The sequence below is a fragment of the Suncus etruscus genome, chromosome 5 (assembly GCF_024139225.1).
Source record: "Suncus etruscus isolate mSunEtr1 chromosome 5, mSunEtr1.pri.cur, whole genome shotgun sequence".
Taxonomy (NCBI): Eukaryota; Metazoa; Chordata; class Mammalia; order Eulipotyphla; family Soricidae; genus Suncus; species Suncus etruscus.
Genome location: NC_064852.1, coordinates 113,705,040 through 113,727,661, shown reverse-complemented (window position 1 = coordinate 113,727,661; position 22,622 = coordinate 113,705,040). Strand labels below are relative to the sequence as shown.

The 22,622-nt window shown below is 37.9% G+C and overlaps 1 protein-coding gene across 1 annotated transcript in view; it reads left to right on the top strand.

Annotated features, from left to right (window-relative positions):
* PARD3B (par-3 family cell polarity regulator beta) overlaps positions 1 to 22,622 on the top strand; it is a 1,279,582-nt gene that overhangs the window by 562,050 nt on the left and 694,910 nt on the right. The window lies entirely within an intron of this gene.

Sequence of the window (22,622 nt, the reverse complement as noted above, 5' to 3'; positions counted from 1 at the left end):
CACAGCAGGGGGTGATTGACTTACATGCAGTTAACTCAGGTTCTATCCCTGGCAATTCGTATGGTCTCTAGGAGTGATTTCTGTGAGCAGAGCCAGAAGAAATCACTGGATACCACCAGGTGTGGCCCCAAAACAAAAACAAACAAAAATAAATAAATAAAAGAAAGAATTAATAGTGAGTGAGTTGTTCAGTGACTAGTTTTCTTGTCTTCATGGAACTGAATCTGTTTTGGGTTTTTGTTTACAGTTATGTGGCATCTCTCTGGGTTTAATACCAACCTAAGAACAAAGGCGATTCTTGTTTGTGATCTTCTCCACCGTAATTTGATGTCCAGGCCCATAGTATTTTAAACTTTATAACTTGTCTTAAAAGTTGAATCAGGGGCTGGAGAGATAGCATGGAGGTAAGGTGGTGTTTGCCTTGCTTGCAGAAGGTTGGTGATTCGAATACCAGCATCCTATATGGTCCCCAGGGTCTGCCAGGAGCGATTTCCGAGCATAGAGCCAGGAGTAGCTCCTGAGCTCTGCCAGTTGTGACCCCCACCCCCCCCCCCAAAAAAAAAGTTGGATCAGAGGTCAGCGTAATAGTACAGTGGGTAGGTGTTTTCCTTTTGTCACAATGGTCCTCAGGTCAGTACCCAGCATCCCACATGGTCTCCTAAGCTGCCAGGAGTGATATCTGAGTGCAGAGCCAGTAGTAAGTCCTAAACACTGCAAGATGAGGTAAGCAAACAACCAAACAAGCAACAAAATTGAATCAGCCCTGTGCATGGGTAATTAGTTATTCAACCCTGTGTATCTTAATTCATACATATCTGTTTACTTCCATGTTTTCTAAATTCTACCTACTTCAACATTTGGGGGTGGGGTGGGCCACACCCGGTGACGCTCAGGGGTTACTCCTGTCTATGAGCTCAGAAATCACTCCTGGCTTGTGGTACCATACAGGATACTTCAGTCTGTCCTAGGTTAGCACACGTAAGGCAAGAGCTCTAACACTTGCACCACCGCTCCGGCCCCAACTTTAACATTTTTTAATTCTTTCTATAATATAATAAATATTTATACAGTTTCCAAGGTATACTATTATCTTAGGATATAGTAGTAAAATGATAAATAATACCATATTTTCCAGTGTATAAGATGACTTTTTAACCCATTAAAAACTTCTTAAAAGTTGGGGATCATTTTATACACCGGTATACAGCGTGCTGAAACTTACTCCAGCTTCAGGGATGAGTGATCTACCTGCCTCATACCTCCACATCCCATCCAGTTGCCAGGTGTCATTATTCAGTCCTCTGCTTGTCCTGACTCATCTTTCAGGGCACACAGAGGAGCTGAGTTACCAAACGCCATATCTCATCCAGCCACCAGGTATGCAGCTTTCTGGTGCTCAGTCCTCTGTTCAGCTTTTATGGGACACAGAGGAGGCACTCTGTCTCCCTCTAGCTGTCCTATTAATCACTGCACTCCAGCTAGCTGCTCTTAGAGGAGCCCCTTCTCCCTGCTCTCAATGTAGATCACAATTTAAAAAAATCAGTCATGGGGCTGGAGAGATAGCATGGAGGTAAGGCATTCACTTCGCATGCAGAAGGTCGGTGGTTTGAATCCTGGCATCCCATATGGTCTCCCCAAAGCCTTCCAGGAGGGATTTTTGAGTGTAGAGCCAGGAGTAACCCCTGAGGGCTGCTGGGTGTGACCCAAAAACCAAAAAAAAAAAAAAAAAAATCACAGTCATTCACTACAAATGGCAAATGTAAAATGATTGTTGGCACTCCAAAGTCTAGATTTATTAAACATACTGTTAACTTTTGAGGGGTCTACTCTTTTTCTCTTATGTTTTTTAATTTTCATTTGGTGTGTGTTAAAAGAGAGGTAGTCTTATATGGCAAAATAGCCCAAACCCTATATTTTAACAGGAAAAGTAGGGAGTCATCTTATAAGCCCAGTCATCTTATATATGGGAAAATATGGTATTTGTTTTCAAGAATTTTCATTCTGGATGTTAGTCATTTATATTGTAAAAAGACAGTACAAAGTTTTTCTCATTAGAGTTGGGCAATAGAGAAGGGTACACGATAATGAAAAGCCAAGGATATAGTGCACAATTAGTAGATCATTCACTTATTAAAGAAGAGAGTATGAAAAAGAAGGCTAGATGAAGAGTCAAATGAGAGAAGTTAGGCCATATTATGTAGTCTAAGTAAAGACCTGATTTCATTATAAAGTACAGTAAGTGATAAAGAATTAGGATTGGAAGCAGAAACAGATTTTCATTCTGTCATTTTCTGCCTTTTTGCTATGTTTGTGGTCTCTGTGTTTGAGGATCATTTGTTTATTCTCTGATTTTGGCAATTAAATTAAAAACATTTACAAAAAGGTCTGGATTTGCCTTTCTTTGCTATTTCAAAATTATATATTACCTCTTTCATTTAGTGTCAGTATCAGAGCTTTGGAGAATTCACTCTCATCTACCAGTATGCAAAACATCACTAATATTGCTAAAATTATTTATCTCATTCTTACTATTTATGCTGCTTTCTTCTCTTATGCTTTGGTCTCACTTGCCAATAGATTCAGAGCCTACAAGAGCTTCTTTTTTTTATTCAGCTGAATTTTCTCCAATGTTGACTTCTTAAAGTTGATGTCAACATAGTAGGAAATATGTGGGGGGAGAGGGTGTTAGATAGATGATTAAATGGGCAGATAGATAGAATGAAATATATGTAAATACCAAGCTATTCAATTCATAAGTCCCTGTTAAGCTATGATTAAAATTTTTCCTTGTGTTCCTTCTGTACTTGGCATAAACTGCTTGAGTATTTAGTGATATATATTTAAGTTATTTGGTAATTATTTAAATTATATATTTAGTAAATTTTATTATATTTAATATATTTAGTAATTATAATTATATATGTAGTAAATTTTATATATTATATGTAGTAAATTTTAGTATATTTAGTGTGTTTTATTATGCTTAATGTGAAATTTAGTATATTTATGTGAAATAAAGTATATTATGTGAAATTATGTACATTATATAAAAGCCAGTTTTCTCAGAGATATTTGGGGTCAAGGATTATGTTATATTCACCTTTTTTCCCCAAATATAGCACAGTTCCTCACTTATCTAGTTTCTAGAAAACTTGCATAGTAAAATAAATCTTCAAAGGATAGAGAGTTCCAAAAATGGAACAAGCTTTGGAAGTAAATTTTCATATTCCCTTCTGGGCTAGATGTATTTCTTTAAGAAATATGCAATTTCTGAGACAGTTTAGGATGGCAAGTCTGTTTAACATTTTTAGGAAGGCAGGTTAAGTGAGAAATAAAAATTAAATTTCTGTTGTTGATTATGACCATGGCTCCAAGAAAGAAAATGTACTTTAGCACATTTAGGTCACTATTAAATGAAACAACCTGTAGCTTTGCAATGTGGAACTAAGTCTGATATTTTCTAGTTATTTATGGGGTAAAGTGATGATGATATCCCCTTAGGTTAATTTGAAGATTCCAGAATGAGAGAATACTGCTCTCAAGAATCAAGAGATTTCTTTTTTGAGATGAGCATGAAAGAAAGCTGTGTAAACATACCTGGCACCTAAAACCATTGCCCAAATTTTGTGTGTTGAATGTTTACACAAAATTTGCACCAGAGAAAAGAAACCATCATTGACAAACATTCAGGTGGCATCCCAATGGAGCCTTTGAAATTTAGAATTGAATTGATTGAATGCTGAAAAATTACACATATTCGATCTACTATGCATTCAGTCCACCATTTCTATATATAAAACTGTGAATATTTTAGACAAAATGTTGCTTCTAAAATGAAATCATGAGCCTGCCGAGTTATTGAGAATTTAACATTTCCACTGCCAATATGTTTATATAAATATTGCTGTCGTTAAACATGCTCAAATCGCAAAACTATTTCAGTCTTTTTATCTCTTTAAAACTAATTTAAATCTGAGCATTAAAAGACTGTTTGATACCATATGTTTGTTTTAGATAGGAAATGAAATCTATTCGAAACATAAGGGTTTAGGAAAGCTGTATTCTAGACAGAAGGCTTAATGGAATTATTGTGTGGTAGAGGAAACTGTAGCTTATTTACTGTCCATCCATTCTTCTAATCATAATGTCTATAACCCTTTATATCAAGTCTGTGCTATATCCCCCTTCATTGAGAGGGAGAGTCTGTTTCCTTAGCTTTTTACATTAGCTGTATTAATTATCTGCTTTACTAAGACAAATCCTGGGTGGTAAATCTTTCTCATTGTGAAATGTAAGTCTAGTCTAACTTACTGCTTCTTCCCCCCCTTTTCAAAAACCATTTAACAACTGACTTTGAAAAACCATCAGGTACTCTAGACAAAGTTTGTTACAAACCATTTGTGAAACTAGTGGGTAGACTTCAAGAACACCATGAAAGATCATAACAGACCAGAACAAGACCCATCTTAGAGCCCAGACAATTTCGTGCATGAAATAACTTAGCCAAATTGGCATTTCTAAGCAGCCAACCTGTTTTCAATTGAGGCAGAGTTACCTCATCTGTGTAAGCATCTTTCTCTGTCTCTCTCTGTTTCTTTCACTCTTCCTAGAGTGAGAGAAGTATAGATGGCATTCTATGAGATGCCCTTGATAAGCATACTGCAGACACAGTTCTGATAGCATCTAAACTTCCATCCGTAGCTTATAAGGGCACTCCCTTGTCCCCTGCCTGTCTGCTTGGAAAGACTGATTCTATATTGGTTTTCTTGACCTGAAAAGGCCTGATGATCCTTCATCTCAGACTAGATGAAGAGGCCAGTCTCAGGAACCCTATGAAAGGTTCAAATATCAGCCGATTTAGATACTGGCCTCTTATCAGCACCTACAACTAGATGTTGTCTATGTTAAATTATATTATCAAATTTCTCCTTATCTGGGAAGATTATGTTTTAATTTGTGATTCTGCAACTTCTTATCAAAATGTTTGTTATGATACTAATTTATGACAAATACTAACTTGGCATAATACAGTATATATGTCTACTGGTCTTAGGGTATAAACTAGATTAAAAACAGATATTAACCTTCAAATTCATAAACAACTCATATTGTGGTATAATTTGATTTATTCCTTGGACCTCTCAAGAGAAGGTAATTTAAAAACTTACTTGTTCTGGGGCCGGAGAGATAGCATGGAGGTAAGGCATTTGCCTTTGATGCAGGAGGTCATCGGTTCAAATCCCGGCATCCCATATGGTCCCCCCCCCCCCCGTGCCTGCCAGGAGCAATTTCTGAGCCTGGAGCTAGGAATAACCCCTGAGTACTGTCGGGTGTGACCCAAAAACCACACACACACAAAAAAAAAACTTACTTGTTCTGTTCCTCAAAATAGTCAAGGATTTCTATTAGTAGAATTTATTTTGTTCCTTTATTTAAATTGGTTGTGAAAGTCATTTCTGTGGCTCCACAGTTGCTTTTTTAAAGATATTATTTTATTTTCAAAGCAAATTTGTATATTTCTCATACTGAACTTTAGCAGGACTTTATGTACAAATGCTTCCTCTTGAAATTGGGGCTTAATGATATTAACATGAGCATGTCGCCTCTTCTGAAGACCCACAGAAGCACAATCTAGTTTGTACATATGCCTTTGGAGTTTGATGGGCACAGAGTCTGATGCCAAGTGTCACATAGAAAAGTCACTGATGAACTGTGGATCATTGCCTTGCTCTGCTACTGGGTGAATTCTGCTGGTATAAATAATATGCTTCAACTTGGGTAATTTAGTAGGAAGGCATCAGTCAATAAAATACCTGGGTGGTCTTCAAGCATACTTTCAAGTGGACTAGAATAGTTATCTCATGTGAGTTCATAAAGGGGTGGACAACGGGGACCAGTATACAGCGCCTGTGAATGGGTGAATAAGGTACAAGATGCCTATTGTTAAAATTAACACACATCCCCACCTCCAGCTCTAAGAGTAGCTATGGATCGAAAAATGCAATCTCAATCCATAGTGATAAATGTTGGGAACATCGCCACAAAAACTAGGACATGATGGAAATAGATATTTCCCCCTGGCATTTTTTTTTCCCAGGGAAGCCCAGCTTTAAAATTTTCTAGATTAAACTTCAGCGGATTGACTCATTGAAAATTTTAAGTGCCATTTAATAGATCTTGTGCTTTCCATGTCAGAAGAAATATGGGTCAAAGATGAGACATTTGGTTCCTACATGGCTTCAGAAGACAACATTTTGGGATACACAGGCTTTAGTATACAACCATTTTTTGAATGGTTTGTAGAGATGATAACAGCTCCATACACACCCCTCCTTCTAGTCCTTCCAGAGACTTTGAGCTAGCCAATAAAATGTCATGATCAAAGTGTTCCAATAGAGCTTGATAAATCTTATAGGTCTGAGCCCAGGCTGCCTTAAATTGACATGTGGATGTTTCTCATCTCTCGTGAAGGACTTGGTGATTGGAATTTAGTACTTTGATGTTGCCTGTAATTGTTTGCAACTGCAGCTCAATGGCCTGCAGGCATTCCTCAATTTTCCTTCTCTCATCTTACAAAAAGCTAGTGAAGTCTTCTTTCGTGGACTGCCCTCAACCCAATGGGAAGCAGTGGCCTGAAAAATCCCCTGTGCCCTTGGCTCAGAGCATCATCTGATATGTGCTCCTTGCAGAATAAAGTCATTCTCTTGGGCTAACCGCCCCCTGCCCTGGACACAGACTAAGATTCACTTCCAGTGCATTTCATTTTGAAATCATCTGCCCTTAATCTTAGAGTGTCCAATTCTATGCTTTTATTTTTATAGATATCCTCTTTTTGCTTTCTTCTCTGTCTCATGTTTTCTTTTTTCATAAAGCTTCATTGATTGCATAAGCATATAAATAAACCACAAAACAGTGATACTTCCTCTTTTTAATTAATTAATTAATTCGTTTATTCATTTATTGAATTTTTGCCACACCTTGTGGTACACAGGGGTTACTCCTGGATCTGCACCTCAGGAATTACTACTGCTGGTGGTGCTTGAGGAACCATATGGGATGCTGGGGATTGAATTCATATTGACTGTGTGCAAAGCAAAATCAAACAAAGCAAAATCAAACAAAGCAAAAAACTACCTGCTTTGCTATTGCTCCATTTTTAAAGTATTTTTCACATATTCACACACTACATATTTTTTCAAAATACATTTCCCTGTTCTTTATTATTTGAAAAAAAAATACTATATAGATCATTTGTGTTTACAGCCAAACTGCTATTGGAACAAATCAAATTGATACTTTCTCTGTAAAGCCAAGTGGTTTTGTTGTTTTGTTTTGTTTTGTTTTAGTGTTTGGGTCACATGCAGCAGTGCTTATAGGTTGTTACTGACTATACTTAGGAATCACTTATTTCATGCTCAGGGGACCTTTTAGGATGCCAGGGAGCAAAAACAGGACTGCCACATTAGTTAGGCAAACATTCTCCCAGCCATAAAATCTCTCTGGTTGTGAGGTTGTTTTACTTTTCTTTTCTTTTCTTTTTGGTATTTGGGCCACACCTGGTGACACTCAGGGGTTACTCCTGGATATTTGCTCAGAAATCGCTCCTGGCTTGTGGGGGAGGGGGATCATATGGGACATCGGGGATTGAACCGTGGTTCTTCCTGGAACATCGGAGTACAAGGCAAATGTCCTATCTCTGCACTATAGCTCTGGCCCAGATGTTGTTTCTCTATCCAGACTCTTGACTCTTCATTCTCAGTCACTTTCTCCTACAGTCACTTGATTCATGCCTTCTTCCTTATTTAACAAACCTTACCAGTCTCTGCATTAACATAGATTCCCATTTCAAACATTTAAAGCCACATACCCAATCAGTCTACTTTATCTTAGTAGTTATGAGAATTTTGTGGGTTGTCTAAATCTTATAAATTTAGATAAACTTTATCAATACCTAGCCTATGAATTGTAGAAAATTCAAAGTTCAATTTACTGGATGATGGATTCCTTCCCAGAGCACAGGACTGTCAGGTTGCTGTGGAGATTACAGTGCATCTCCTGGATTTGTTTAGCCTTGGTGTTGATGGCACTTTTATGCTCATTTATCATTAAATTGCAAGGGTGATAACATATGCTTCATTAGTGGGAATAGTGTTTGTTTTAAAATAAATGTTGATGCTGAAGAAAAAAAATGTTGGTGAAGGGAAACAAACCTGACAATCACAATTTATTTGCATATCAGGAGGCACAAAGGAGGTTCTTTTCATGAACAAAGGATATGCCTTTGTGTGATGCATTTCCCACTCCCAAATTTCTGAATGTAAAGGTTGAGCTTTATTTCTCCCTTTCTGTTTTGGCTCAGCTCAGCATGATGCATTAAATGCCCTTTAAGGCTCCTGGTCCTAAGTGATAGCAACAGTGAGTATAGTGTTGCTTGTTTTCTGAGAGCTCACAGTTGGTGGCTCTACCTTCTGACTTGGTCTCAAAATCCTAAAAGATTCCTTTGTTCTTCTCTTAATGCCCTCATTTATGTATAGAGGTATTCATTATCTGTCTTACTTCATCTACTGGCAACCACTCCAATATCAGGATTTTGCACTGTTGTTTCACATTTGCATTGTGAATATGTAATATGTATTGGTATATGTTCCCTATTTGTGTTGTGTACTGATGTGTCCAGTGTGTCTTAAGGTGCTCTAGTGAATGCCATACATGTCATCAGTATTCTTTAAGTAAATTAAGAGGAAAGTTAAAACTGTAACTATATTGAAAAGACAACAGGATATGAACCCTCAATAAAAGAGACAAATAGTGGGGCCGGAGAGGTGGCGCTAGAGGTAAGGTGTCTGCCTTGCAAGCGCTAGCATAGGACAAACCATGGTTCAATCCCCTGGCGTCCCACATGGTACCCCCAAGCCAGGAGTGATTACTGAGCACATAGCCAGGAGTAACCCCTCAACGTCAAACGGGTGTGGCAAAAAAAAAAGGAGACAAACAGATCCACATTTTGTGGAGCATTTTTTCCCTTTTTTATAAAATTTTGGGGAGGGAAGTAGGGTCTTGAGGCCATGCCCACTACTGCTCAGGGGCTTAGGAGACCATAAGTGGTACTGAGAAGAGAAAACAGATTGATTGCAAGTATGGCAAGCACCTTACCCACTGTATTTTATCTCTGCCCTTGTAGGATTTTCAACTCATATGATTTGAAGAAACTGCTATTTAATAAAAGGGGTATAGATTGTAAAAACCCTCCCAAAGGTATTTACCTGAAGAAAAATTACAATTTTCAAATTTAACAAGCTGATATCCTAAATATATAAAAAACATGAAAATTGTTAGTTGATGATATTAATATCTAAGTTATTATATTTCCTTGATTTTGAATACATATTTATTGATATAATCTTCATATATAATGTATTTTCATAGATAAATAAATAGATAAATCAGTCTTTGCTGTATTATGGTTAATTAAAGTTTTTGCTTAAATAATGTTGGGATATAAAACATAACACTTCACACATGCTTACTTGAAATCTGTGAAATTGCTACAAGTTGGTATCTTACTGGTGTAAGGAATTTTAATTATGTGCTACATTTTCAAATGGGAGAGAACTTTTTTACAAAGCTATACGAACTGAGTGATCTGAATACTTAATTACATACAATTTTATACATCGGGTCAGTGAAGAATTTTCTGTTTCTTATGTCTGGCTTTGTACATTTCAGATCTTATTTATCTTTCAGTACTCTAGCCTGAAGGCACAAAAGATCATAGTCATTTAAGAATATCACCTGAATTTGTACCTCTAGATCACCAAGCTGAGTGATCCTTTATTGTTCACTAAGTGATCCAGTGAATATTAAAGATATTCCCATTTTCCCAATCAGGATAACTGCCAGTATTGCCACTGCTCACAGAAATATCTTATAACAAATGTAATTTACAATATTTAAGAATTCTATCTCCCGCTCCATTTTCATTCAATCTTAGGAATGTTCTTAGTTATACTAAGTTCACCTAAAATGAGAGAGAATGTGAGGAAGGGGATTTCACAGCAAGTGACGTTAGCAAGATTGACCTGTTGAAATGAAGATTATTTACTCTCTTAAAATTAACACAATCATATAATCATTTGATCATGTTATTAAAAGTCTAGCTAGTATCTTTTAAAAAGTCTATAGAAAATGAGGGGACATAAATATAAGTGTTGTTAACTCTACATCTGCATCTGGGGAGATCCAGTAAGTATAAATGGCCTGAAATTTAAATGGACAGGGTTACAGCTGACTGAAATATTAGAAGTATCATTTTGAGGATCATATCATCATGCACACTGAGGTTAAACTCTACAAAAAGAGAATTTTTTAAGCTCTGGTATGTAGGTACATGGCCAAGAACATAGAACAAGGTAAAGACAAGAAAGGTAGAAAATGGGAAAAACCAATTAGATCCTCAAAGGCCAGAGCAAGTATTGGAGGTAGATGTTGTACATGTTGGATGTCTTCTTTTTGATTGTAGGTTTCAGCCATCTATGAATTTCTTCAGTTGCCTTTGTTGTTATTGTTGTTGGTGGTTGCGGTATTTCTATTGATCTTCCATCAGTTCCTTAGTTCATACTGAACCTAATTTCTACCTGAACACCCTCTAGTTGTTCATGTCTCTTAAAAACATAATAAAGATCATTTGAGTTTACTGTAACAATGAGTGGCCATATGTGATTTTTTTCTATGAACATTGTGAAAACACATGCAGTGAGTGTTGTTTCTTTATTGCTTGTCATGGTTCTTAACATAATACTTAAAATTTAGTGCCTATCTAAGAGATGGCACTCACTGACTTTAAATAGCATAATGAATTGATATTCTGAAATTGTTTCAGTAACATGGAAATTTTAGATTTGTATATGACAACTGGATAAAACGTGAAAATGTTGATAGGAAAAGAGAAAAAAACATGTTTCCTCGGGAATAAAACAACAATAAACTTTAAGTTGAAAGAATAACCATCTTCAGAGAAAAGCATAATTCCCAATAAAAGTCAGTTTTAAACCCCATTCACTAGTTTTTTTTTATGTCTGTAGCATTCCAATTTAAGCAGTTTTCCAACTACTCAGAGATATTTTATCACATATGTGTTCATTCATATCTATTGTGTGGCTAGTGACTAGTCTGAATTACTTGCATTGGTCCCATTGTGCACTGAGCGAAATTTTTTTTTTGCAATCCAAAAATGAAAGAAAAATGACACTCTTAGTCAACTTGAACTTCTTTGCTCTTTTTATGGCAATACTGGGAGTCACTTTCCTAATGGAGTGATACTTAAGACTAAAGTATTTGGACAGCTCAAATTCAGCTAAAATTTTACTTGGTTTTTCTTGTGTGGTTTTTCCATCACAGAGGCTGAAAGCATGTCACAGCTGGGGCATCCATCAGAGGCCAGGCACAAAACTAGCCAGGCACTCCTGGAGAGAAAGTGATCTCTTCTGGGTACTTTTCCATAAATTCTCCTGTCATTGCTATCATTATCGATTTTGGTAAGGGTCGCCAGATTTTATTGTGGTGGAAAATGTCAGAATCTGTAAAAGCCCAATCTGATGTTTATAAGCTACATACAACAAATCAGAAGACTGGCTTTCAATGATGTACCACATTCACTTGTCTTCTTTCAAATGGAGATACTGACAAAATTCATAAGAGAAAACCCACAGTCATTTAAATAATTTCCCAAATAAGACCACACCCTCTGGGAGACACATTAGTGTGTGTTGCTCCTGGGTCAAACATCTTACCAGATAACTCCATGTGATCATTGGTAAATATTTTGTAATTTCTACCTTTCTATCCACTTTTCAAAATCTTTCTATGCAAATCATCCTTCCTGCTGTACATTCAAGAATGACTTCACTTTGAAGAGAGAGGCCTTTCCTCTGACTTCCTCAGATTTAGTGTTCTAGAATGTGAAACCACAATTACAAATAAAAAAGAAAGTTACCAGCAAACAAAACTACAGTAGAAATAAAGTCCCAAAGATTTACGACCTTCATTTCTCTGACTTCAATTTCCTTATGGAGGTGTGGCACACACATGCATGTCTCTCTCTCTCTCTCCCTCTCTGTCTGTCTGTCTGTCTTTCTGTCTGTCTGTCTCTCTCTCTCTCTCTTTATGCATGTCTCTTTGACTTGCAACCTGGGGCATACAATGAAGTAAAAAGTCTAATGAAGTGAGGTAGAATGTTGGAGGGAGGGAGAGAGGGGACCAAACCAATAATGTCCATGAGCAAGAAAGTAGAGGCAGATATTGACCTTGCCAAAGATCTATCCAAGGAGTAGAAATGAATGAATGAACTGATTCTGCCCATATATGATATGAAGTGTTGTTAGACTCTGGGTGGAGCAGAGTCCTAGAAGTTGCACAGTCTGAAGGAGGTGTTCTGTCTTCCTGAAGCAGGTCTTTAGACCCCTTCTCATCTCTTTCTGTATATCTCTGGAAGATGTATCCATAGATTCATTTTAACTTGTTTAGATTCTTCAACTTCTGGAATTGGACACTTTGGCATCTCCCAGAATGACTGTGAGCACTTTACCTGGACCTCAGCATCTCCACCTATCATTTGCCTTTCTGTGAAATTCGCCCACGTTGATAAATTGGCCTTTGCGTTTTTCCTGGGACAATCCTTACCTGTCTTTAAGTTCTTGCTCCAGCTCCCAATACAGTTTCTAAAATGTGTCATCCAGCAATCCATCTCCCAAAGGGGTGAAACTCAGCCTTTTAGACTATAAAACTCCTGATTTTCTCACCTGTATTAACATTTTATTGTCACTGATTTTCACTTAATCTTTCTTCTCTCTCCTTTATTCTTATTCTTATTATTATTATTTTTATAATAATTATTATTATTACTATTATTATTTTGGGTCCACACCTGATGATGCACAGGGTTTCTTCCTGAATGTATCCAAGGATTGGGACTGGAGAGATAGCATGAAAGTGGGGCATTTGCCTTGCATGCAGAGGGACCGTGGTTCGGATCCCTGTATCCCATATGATCCCCCGAGGCTGCCAGAAGCGATTTCTGAGATTAGAACCAGGAGTAACCCTGAGCAATGCCGGTGTAACCCCCCCAAAAAAAAATCAGGGATCAATCCTAGATGTGCTCAGAGGACCATTCGTGTCACTAGGAATAGAACCTGGGTTTCTTGAGTGCCAGCCAAATGCCCTACCTGCTACACTATCCCTCCAAGGCCTCACTTAATTTTTCACGGATGACACTATTGAAGTATTTTGGGGGGCTCACTGTGTGGCTGCATGGCCCCCAATAAGCAGGATTTTAAGAAACATGTATTTTGACCTGTGTAAGGGAACAACTTAGTCTCTTGCCAACAGTCAACTTGAAATGGTGGCTGGCAACTCCCACAATAATTCATCTTAAATTTTCAAGGAAAAAGTTGTTTCAAAATCTGATCTAGCACCTCATATTTAAAGATGCTCATTATCAATTCTAATACAAAATAATTTGTACTTGTTATTAACACATGAAAACTGTCAAAGAAAAATTAGGTGACTGACTCAGAACCATTCAGTGCAGAATGTAGGAAAGTGGATAAAAGCAAACTCACTCCTGTTGAGTTGAGAAGATAATAAATAAGATATGAAGTTATCTAAAGGTTTTGTTTCCATTAATGTTCCAAATGATAGATACATGATAACAAAAGTTAACTGTTTTCTCTAAGTATGGTTATAATGTGGATTATTGACTGAATATACAAACCCAAATATTTATTACAAATTAGTTAAAATATTTTGTGATTAAAGATCATGGATTTCTTCTGGGAATGTTACATATACAATGCTTTGTTCACGTACTATTAATAGTTATTTGGGAATCTAACTTGAAAAGTTTTTAAGGTATTCAGAAGCCAGAGCGATAGCACACCAGGGAGTATATTTGCCTTGAATGCAGCCAATCGACCCTAGTTCGATCCCTTATATCTCATAAAATCTCCTGAGCCTGCCAAGAGCAGTTTCTGAGTGCAGAGCCAGAAGTTTCTCCTGAAGGCTGCCTGGTGTGGCCCAAAAACCAAAACCAACAAAACAAACAAACAAAAGCACAAAACCTTGAAACTGTATTGTCTTAAGATATTAAGATTACTTTTTTCTTCTCTTTCTGTTGGATTTGTTTTATTGTTTCATGGAACAAGAGTCAACCATCAGACTCTTGCTATTACATTTACTAAATTGTTTTAGAAGATGGAGCCAGTAAGGAATAAAGTAGTAAAGTGGGTATTAAATAAAATGAAGTAATTAAATTGGGCTTTATTTATACCTTCAGTCATAGTATTTTGTCCTAAGTAGAATGTACATTTCTAAAATATACTTAAAGCAACTGTCTACATAAAAATATGAAAAATATTAGCAATTATTTGTTTTATATATAAAGAAGAATGCTGAAGTCACTGCATATCAAATGTGTAAATAACTTCAAACTAGATTTACTTTTCAAAACTACTATATAAAATAAGAAAAAAACTGGTATTTTAAGCTGCGATAGAGTTCAAGAATAATTTTCAGAATATTAATAAATAAAAATTATCTTTCAACTGTTTTACACTATCATTTTTTTCTTTATTTAAACATCTTGATTACATATATGATTGTGATTAGGTTTCAGTCATGTAAAGAACACCCCCTTCACCAGTGCAACACTCAACCACCAATGTCCCAAATCTCCCTCCATCCCACCCCACCCCCACCTGTACTCTAGACAGGCTTTCCAGTTCCCTCATTCATTCACATGATTATGGTAGTTCACTGTGTAGTTATTTCTGTAACTGCACTCACCACATTTTGTGGTGTGCTTCATGAAGTGAGCTGGAAGTTCCAGCCCTCCTCTCATTGTCTCTGAGGATTGTTGCAAAAATGACTTTTATTTTTCTTAAAACCCATAGATGAGTGAGACTGTTCTGCGTCTCTCTTTCTCCCTCTGACTTATTTCACTCAGCATGATAGATTCCATGTACATCCATGTATAGGAAAATTTCATGAGTTCATCTCTCCTGAGGGCTGCATAATATTCCATTGTGTATATGTATTACAGTTTCTTTAGCCATTCATCTGTTGAAGGGCATCTTCGTTGTTTCCAGAGCCTGGCTATTGTGAATAGTGCTGCAGTAAACATAGGTGTAAGGAAGGGGTTTTTGTATTGTATTCTTGTGTTCTTAGGGTATATCCCTAGGAGTGGTATAGCTAGGTCAAATGGGAGCTCAATTTCCATATTTTGGAGGAATCTCCATATCGCTTTCCATAGAGGTTGGACTAGACAGCATTCCCACCAGCAGTGGATAAGAGTTCCTTCTTCTCCATATCCCCTCCAGCACTGATTGTTCTCATTCTTTGTGATATGTGCCAATCTCTGTGGTGTGAGATGGTATCTCATCGTTGTTTTGGTTTGCATCTCCCTGATGATTAGTGATGAAGAGCATTTTTTAATGTGCCTTTAGGCCATTTGTATTTCTTTTATATCAAAGCGTCTGTTCATTTCTTCTCCCCATTTTTTTGATGGGATTAGATGTTTTTTTCTTGTAAAGTTCTGTCAGTGCCCTGTATATTTTGGCTATTAACCTCTTATCTGAGGGGTGTTGGGCAAATAGTTTCTCCCTCTCGGTGGGTGACTCTTCTATCTTGGGCAGTATTTCTTTTGAGCTGCAGAAGCTTCTCAGTTTAATGTATTTCCATCTGTTGATCTCTACTTCCACTTGATTGGAAAGTGCAGTTTCCTCCTTGAAGATGTCTTTAGTCTCAATATCATGGAGAGTTTTGCCAACATGTTGTTCTATATACCTTAAGGTATCAGGTCTGATATCAAGGTCTTTAATCCATTTGGATTTTACCTTCATACATGATGTTAACTGGGGGGTCTATATTCGCTTTTTTGCAAGTGGCTAACCAGTTCTGCCAGCACTACTTGTTGAAGAGGTTATCCCTGCTCCACTTAGGATTTCTTGTTCCTTTGTCAAAAATTAGGTAGTTGTATGTCTAGGAGACAATGTCTGAGAACTCAAGCCTATTCCACTGATCTGAGGGTCTGTCTGTATTCCAATACCATGCTGTTTTGATAAATATTGCTTTGTAGTACAGTTTAAAGTTGGGGAAAGTAATGCCTACCATTTTCCTTTTCCCTAGAAGTGCTTTAGCTATTGGAGGGTGTTTATTGTTTCAGATAAACTTCATAAGTGTTTGATCCACTTCTTTGAAGAATGTGATGGGTATTTTTAAGGGGATTGCATTAAATCTGTATAATGCTTTGGGGAGTATTGCCATTTTAATGATGTTAATCCTGCCAATCCATGAGCAGGGTATGTGTTTCCATTTCCGTGTGTCCTCTCTTATTTCTTGGAGCAGGGATTTATAGTTTTCTTTGTCCTTTTCGTCTTTGGTCAAGTTGACTCCAAGATATTTGAGTTTTTGTGGCACTAATGTGAATGGGATTGCCTTCTTGACTTCCTTCTCTTCCCTATTATTATTGGTGTATAAAAAGGCCATTGATTTCTGTGTGTTAATTTTCTGGCCTGCCACCTTGCTATATGAGTCTGTTGTTTCTAAAAGCTTTTTGGTAGAGTGTTTAGGGTTTTCTAAGTAGAGTATCATGTCGTCTGCAAACAATGAGAGCTTGACTTCTTCCTTTCTTATCTGAATTCCCTTGATATCTTTTTCTTGCCTGATCACTATAGCAAGAACTTCCAGTGCTATGTTGAAGAGGAGTGGTGAGAGCGGACAGCCTTGTCTTGTACCAGAATTTATAGGAAAGGCTTTTAGTTTTTCCCCATTGAGGATAATATTTGCCATTGGCTTGTGGTAGATGGCTTCAACTAAATTGAGAAAGGTTCCTTTCATTCCCATCTTGCTGAGAGTTTTGATCAAGAATGGGTGTTGGACCTTATCAAATGCTTTCTCTGCATCTATTGTTATGATCATGTGATTTTTATTTTTCTTGTTGTTGATGTTGTGTATGATGTTGATAGATTTATGGATGTTAAACTATCCTTGCATTCCTGGAATGAAACCTACTTGGTCATAGTGTATGATCTTCTTGATGAGGCATTGGATCCTATTTGCCAGGATTTTGTTGAAGATCTTTGTATCAGCATTCCTCAGGGATATTGGCCTGTTAATTTCTTTTTTGGCAGCATCTCTGTCTGGTTTTGGTATCAAGGTGATGTTGCCTTCATAAAAGCTGTTTGGGATTATTCCCGTTTTTTCAATTTCATGGAAGAGCCTGGATAGGATTGGTAGTAGCTCTTCTTGAAAGATTTGAAAGAATTCATTAGTAAATCCATCTGGGCCTGGGTTTTATTTTTGGGCAGATGTTTGATTACAGTTTCAATTTCCTTAGTAGTGATGGGGGTGTTTATATGTGCTACATCCTCCTTACTTAAAAGTGGAAGGTTATAAGTGTCCAAGAATTTTTCCATTTCTTCTAGGTTCTCATGTTTAGTAGCATAAAGTTTCTCAAAGTAGTCTCTGATTACCCTATGGATTTCTGCAATATCTGTCGTGATCTCCCCCTTTTTATTTCTAATATGGGTTATCGGATTTCTCTCTCTTTCTTTGTGAGTTTTACCAATGATCTATCAATCTTTTTTATTTTTTCAAAAAACCAACTTATGCTTTCATTGATCTTTCGCATTGTTTTTTGGTTTTCCACTTCATTGAGTTCTGCTTTCAGCTTTGTTATTTCCTTCTGTCTCCCTATTTTTGGTTCCTTTTGTTGCTCATTTTCTAATTTTTTGAGCTGCGTCATTAAGTTATTTAGGTATGTCCCTTCTTCCTTCCTGATGTGTGCTTGTAGAGCTATAAATTTTCTGCTCTAGACTGCTTTTGCTGTGTCCCATAGATTCTGGCAGTTTGTGTCTTCATTATTATTTGTTTCCAGGAAAGTTTTGATTTCCTTTTTGATTTCATCTCGGACCCACTGGTTGTTCAGTATCAGCCTGTTTAATTTCCAATTGTTAAAGTTTTTCTTCTGTGTGGTTTTGTCGTTCACATTTAATTTCAGAGCCTTGTGGTCAGCAAAGGTAGCCTGCAAGATTTCTATCCTCTTGATTTTATGGAGGTATGTTTTATGTGTCAGCATTTAGTCTGTCCTGGAGAATGACCCATGTACATTGGAGAAGAATGTGTATCCAGGTTTTTTGGGATGGAGTGTCCTATATATATCTACTAGTCCTCTTTCTTCCATTACTCTTTTCAGGGCTAGTATGTTTTTGTTGGGTTTTAGTCTGGTTGACCTATCAAGTGTTGACAGGACCATGTTGAGGTCTCCCACAATTATTGTGTTATTATTGATTTCTTCTTTCAGATTTGTCAGTAATTGTATTAGATAATTTGCTGGTCTCTCATTGGGTGCATATATGTTTAATAGTCTGATTTCTTCCTCTTGCACATATCTCTTGATTAGTACATAGTTTTTGTCCCTTACCAGTTTTCTGAGTATAAATTTGGTGTCATCAGATACTAATATGGCCACCCCAGCTTTTTTGAGGGTGTTGTTTGCTTGGATGATTTTCCTCCAGCCTTTGATTTGGAGTCTATATTTGTTTTGACTATTCAGATGTGTTTCTTGTAGGCAGCAGAAGGTTGGATTCATCTTTTTGACCCATTTTGCCACTCTTTGTCTTTTAATTGGTGAATTTAGTCCATTGACATTGAGGGAGATGATTGTCATAGGATTTAATGTCATCTTTGTAGATAAGTTGCTGTGTTTTTTGGTTTCTCTTTTCTTAGAGTAGACCTGTCAGTTTTTCCTTTAAGGCTGGTTTATCATCTGTGAAGTTTCTGAGCTGTTGTTTATCCATGAAGCTATGTATTCTTCCTTCAAACCTGAATATGAGTCGGGCTGGGTGCAATATTCTCAGTGAGGTATTCATTTCATTCAGTCTTGTCACAATATCCCACCACTGTCTTTTTGCCTTGAGAGTTTCTTGTGACATGTCTGCTGTAAGTCTTAGGGATGCTCCTTTGAATGTAATTTCTCTTTTTGATCTTGCTGCTTTCAGTATTCTATCTCTATCTGTGGGATTTGTCATTGTAACGAGAATGTGTTTTGGGGTATTTTTCTTTGTGTCTCTTTTAGCTGGTACTCTTCAGGCATGCAGGATTTGATTGCATGTAGTCTTTAACTCTGAGAGTATCTCTTTGATGATGTCTTTGACAGTTGATTCTTCCTGGAGATCTCCTACCTGGGTCTCTGGGACTCCAATGATTCTTATGTTGTTTCTGTTGAGTTTATCAAAGACTTCTATTTTCATCTGTTCGCGTTCCTTGAGTACTTTTTTCATTACCTGTTCGTTTGTCTTAAGGTTCTTTTTTGATTTCTTCTGTTGTGTTGAGATTTTCTGCTTCACATCTTCCAGTACTCTGATTCTCTCCTCAGCTGCTGATACCCTGCTGGCGAGGCCATCCATTGAAGTTTTCGATTGAGCTACCGTGTTTTTCATATCTGTTTTTTTCAGTTTGGAGTTTTCTAATTTCTGTCTTTGTGTTCTGTTCAGATCGATCTATGCTTTCTTCGAGTTCTTCAAACATCTTCCATATTGCTATTTTAAGTTCCTTATTCGAGAGGTTAATTAGGTGGTTGGAATTTATTAGGTCATCCGAGCTTTCGTTTTCATTCTCTGTACATGGTGTTTGCCTGTGAGGTTTCCCCATTGTCATGCTTGTAGTGTGGTTTTTCCTGCGTGTTGTGGTGGGTTCATTGGCAAGAAATATTGCACGGCTGCTAAGCGAAACGAACAGTTTTTTTGGGGGTGTGCTCCCTAGGCCTCTGATGAGACCTTTAGGGATTCAGAAACACAGGTAGACAGGCGTAGGAGAAGTTTCCCTTGAAGTCCTCAGAGTGAATAAAGGCACATCAGGGCAGAGCCCCGCAGGCCAGAGAGCTCAGCTTATTGGACAGCGACCACACAGCCAGAATTTACTCACTGGGCAGCTTCAAAATGCAGTTTTTTGGGGGTGCACTCCCTAGGCCTTTGAGGAGACCTTCAGGGATTCAGAAACACAGGCAGACAGGCACAGGAGAATTTCCCTTGAAGTCCTCAGAGTGAACAAAGGCACAGCAGTGCAGAGCCTCTGCAGGCCAGAGAGCTCAGCTTATTGGACAGCGACCGCACAGCCAGAATTTACTCACTGGCAGCTTCAAAATGCAGTTTTTGGGGGTGCGCTCCCTAGGCCTCTGAAGAGACCTTCAGGGATTCATAAACACACACAGACAGGCACAGGAGAATTTCCCTTGAAGTCCTCAGAGTGAATTGTTTTACACTATCTTTAGAATTGAACAGATTTTTTAAAATTCAGTTTATTTTTTATTTGTTTATTTTTAATTATAAGAACAGTGATGCAAAGAAAGAGGACAAGGTAAAGTTACAGTGGAAGGTCAGTCACCCATAAGCAGAGTTCTCAGAAGAAATCCCCTTGCTGACACCTAAATTTTGAACTTACAAAGAACATTGAGAAAAATAAAACAGAACCCTGTACAATTACTTTGTCCACAAGTCCCCAGTTTATAGTACAGTATAACATTTCTTTTTTTTTTTTTTTTTTGGTTTTTGAGCCACACCTGGGAGTGCTCAGAGGCTACTCCTGGCTGTCTGCTCAGAAATAGTTCCTGGCAGGCACGGGGGACCATTTGGGACACCGGAATTTGAACCAACCACCTTAGGTCCTGGATCAGCTGCTTGCAAGGCAAACACCGCTTTGCTATCTCTCCGAGCCCACATTATAACATTTCTTAGCAATACACAAAGCAATCTAAAGCCATGAAATTTATATGACTCCTTAAACACTGAAGGCATAGTATTTTTTTTACATTATCTTGCACATGCATATTAGTTTAAGTTAACATCAAAAGTTTAAGTGTTTTTTTTTAAGGTTTAGAGTCAAAGGAGCACAGTAAAAATGGTGTTAGAGTGGCAAATATTGTTTGCATAGGCCCACCAAAACATGGGGGACATGGAAAGGAAAAGCCTTGGCCTAAATACAAGGAGACCCTACCCCTGAAGTTTCCTGGCATAAGACCAACTCTAGGCTCCAGGCAAACTAGTTTGTTCAATCCAAGTCATTGTCTATAGTGCCAATACAGTGTTATTTTTCACAAGTCTCTATTGTTGACATCAGGTTTCTGTATTAAAGATAATGGAATCTGCATATCCTACATTAAAGTCAGGCTGGTGTGGAGAATCCTCTAGTTTTACCTCACAATTAAAGGGCAATGCTGAAAGCCCTGTCCAGTAAGCAGGTTGTTGTTGTTGTTAAGGGAAGTCTCTTTTGAGTAGGTCGATGTCAGAACATCGGTAGGGTCTTCTCAGGTAAAGGATTGCTTCCAGGTGATTTTATAGACAACCTTGGATGTTTTGTAGATGGCTTCTCTAGATCAGGGGTGAATGGAGAATGCCCATTCTTCTGAGGCCTGTGCCAGGTCATTGTGTCAATGTTCAGGGCATAAGGTCCCATTGCACTACAAGATTTGTGTGTTTCCATCTATATTAGATAAGAACTTATTTGTATGTATAGTACTTTCCCATTTTAATGTGCCTATGCAAACAAGAAATAAAGCCACGTGGCGTTATCAGTGATATGGGGGCATAAGAACACTTCCAACAATACCCGTGACTTGGTTCAAACATAAACATTAAACTGAGGGACTCTTTCACCAAATTTCCTATTGAATAGTTCACAAAGAGAAGAAAATGTAAAAAATGGAGAAAATCGTCATTGTATAAGAAAATATTCAGCAAGAGCTATAGCTGTCAAAGAAAACACACATAAAATGTTGTATCCATTTCATGCCTTTTGAAATAGTTGGGGGCTGTGTTAACTCCAGTGCACCACTTTGGTCTGTGACTGAGGACTCTGCAGTACTGAAGGTAAAAAGGGTAAATGTGGAGTAATGATGGTAGGGGGTGAGAGAGTTAAAGAAAAAATGAGATTTTGTAGGGGTGTGCGAAAGGGCAGATAACAAAATGGACATTCTACATACACAAAAACATAATTCAAGGATAGGGAGTACTATTAATGTATATTGTGTGTGTGAGGGCTAGTGCTCCCACAAGGTTTTAAACATATAGACTGGTAAAAAAAAAAAAATTACCAGTGACTGCTTTAGTGCAACCAAGCAGCTCTCAGCACCACAAATTAAGCCTAGGGTAACCTTCAAGCTCCTCCATGGGACCCACCTAGCTGGCTTGCCCAGGCATGTGGCCCAGAGGAAGCCCTGGAGATCTGGAGCAAGGTGATAGAGGGGTGCTGGGGTCATCCAAGTCCCGCAACCCCTTAGGCCTGGTTAAGAAGGCCTTTGGCATGGCGGAGGCTTGCCGAACCCCATGCTGGAAGAGACTCCCAGCTCCAGTAAGGAAAGAGGTCCTTCAAGAGTTGGGAGGCCGGAAGTTCAAAACCCCTACCCAACCCTCCCTAAGGAGCTGGGTTTGGAATGGGGGAAAGCCTAGGGGAACCTTCAAGCTCCTCCAAGGGACCCACCTCACTGGCTTGCCCAGGCGCGTGGCCCAGTGCAAGCCCTGGAGATCTGGAGCAAGTCGTTAGAGGGGTGCTGGGGTCACCCAAGTACCATACCT